We start from the raw sequence: 2,500 nt of genomic DNA, 5'->3' as shown, positions 1-2,500 counted from the left end.
CGGTTCTCATATATATATATATATATATATATATATATATATATATATATATATATATATATATATATATATATACATAATACATATATATCATATATATATATAAATATATATATATATATATATATATATATATATATATATATATATATTGTTGTCCCTTATACATTTGAAGCTCTCATATATGATAAATATTAAGCCACAAATATCATTGATTATAGAATTCATCATATCTTGGCAATCACCTACGCTGGCCGGGATTCGAACCAAGGCCTGGTTTAGAAACAAATGATAGACAGTAACTTTGACCAAAAGGTATAACGAATTCGATATTTGCAGCTTAGTATTTGTCTATATATTATATATATATATATATATATATATATATATATATATATATATATATATATATATATATATATATATATATATATATATATATATATATATAAACAAAGCCAAGGAGATGAGGGATAAATTTTATGGGTTTCTAAGATAAGTTGGACGCTTTATGCACATATACTTGGAACTGATTTTCAGTTATTATCTAATATTGCTTTCAGATATTGAAGACTAATTTGAAAAGCAGACCGATTCTTTTAAAGTGAAAACTATATAAAAAAAAAAAGTGTAAAAGAATGATGATTTTTTTTTTTTTTCTTTTTCTTTTTTTTTTTTTTTTTTTTTTTTTTTTTTTTTTTTTTTTTTTACAAAGGAAAACTGCAACTTTTCTGCAGTCGTTTGGGATACCATGGATCTTGATGGCGACATTTTTCACATCTATTCCAAAAAGATTTACTACGACTTCATTCGCTTGCAATGGCATTATGAACATCATTTGGTTCATTCATTTGGGTCTATATTTCATTACACTAATTCCGTTAATGAGTGATGAAACCTTCCACATCGTCCAGTTCCAAATTAAATCGATTAGCCGCCCTCTAGAGTGGTTGGGGGCTCAGTGCAGGTGGTAAAGCGGGTGGTCAGATCAGCTGATCTCCGCGATAATGTTTGATAAGTGAATAGACTGGAAGGGTTCGGGAAAAAATAGAACAATAAACGCAACTGGATTAGACATGTTTCTGGAATGTATAAAGACCACTGTATATAATGAGAGGGAGTCAAATGCGACATGCTTTGTTAAATAATAACAAAGAGGTTACTTACAATAAATGTGCAATGTAATTCTCAGCTGTGATATTTTATCACTGAAACACAATGGAAAAAGGAAACAGCCGAACCAATGCGTGAAAATTCCGAAGTTAATTTTCTATGACCTTCAACTCAGTGTTATGCATTAATAATCCTCATTCAGTTATTATTCATTCTACTCTCCGAGTTTTCGCCGGCAGCTTTAGAGAAAACATCCACTTCCCCCCTCTGTTACACGATATTTTTTACAGCAAACGGTTCTGAATTTCAGTTTCATATTTGGAAAATACTTCTATTACCTCAAAATCATTGGTATTTACGCTTATTCCCGACTCCTTTGTTGTATTGTCTCTTTGCTCCCTTTAGATGTTCGATAAGCTAAACATAAGTTTTAGAACATTTGCTGATGTCTTCTTCGGGTCCTGATAAAGTCGGCTTACGCCTCTGTTAACAAGAAACCTAAGTATAGAGAGGAAATGGGAATCAAGTTAAAAAAATCAATGTATGCAGGAATTCAAGGTCATTCGCCGGGGCATGTATTATAAAACCTCGGCGGGTAAGACATCTCAGACTGGATTAGACACAACTTCGTTGTACTGTCCTTCCACTAATTCATTCATTCACTCATTCACATCACTGACTCTCAAACATCATCCTGCGGAAATTTGCCTGTTTTCACATCTTTCTCTTCCTTTTGGACCAGGTTTCTATCGCTTTTCCCTCACCAGTGAGGTTATAGGTTGTCATTTTGTCCAGTACACTCCTCACTTGGAAGGAGCTGTGCAAAGCCTCTTCTTGTTACGACTGGAGCATAGAAAACAAATATAAAGAAATAAAAAAAAATCTCATACAATCTCTCAGACCTCAAATGAAAAAAGAATTCGAGTAATAAGCAGCTGAATTTCGCTATTAACAATAATCAGATACCATCTCACGTTTTCACACTAACATTGTCAATAAGTGCCTGTCTGTATCTATTTAAATACGGGTTAACTGTGAGATCTGGAATACGGGGTTTGTACAAAAAAGAGAACTTTTACTTTTTTTCATGTACATACGTTCAGTAAGGACGAATAGATGTAAACCTTTTAAGCAACGACAACAACGATTTGGATAAAAACAATCATTAAACCCTCTTTGGAAAACAGCCGCCCATTCGAGCTCTGGGGTCAAAGGTCGTCAGATGGCTGGGATGAAGTAGTGAGGGTCACGCCCTCGACCAGATGACCTGCAGTGATTGGAAGGCAGCGCTCGAGAGAAGAGAGAAAAGGCGAACATAAGATGAGTTGATAGAGAACGAGAGAAAGAGAAAACAGGAAGAGTTGCGATAACTTAAAGACAAAAGGTG

The sequence above is a fragment of the Macrobrachium nipponense genome, chromosome 35 (genome assembly GCF_015104395.2).
Source record: "Macrobrachium nipponense isolate FS-2020 chromosome 35, ASM1510439v2, whole genome shotgun sequence".
NCBI classification, from domain to species: domain Eukaryota; kingdom Metazoa; phylum Arthropoda; class Malacostraca; order Decapoda; family Palaemonidae; genus Macrobrachium; species Macrobrachium nipponense.
The sequence above is the reverse complement of the archived record's forward strand: the minus strand, read 5'-3'. Positions refer to the sequence as shown.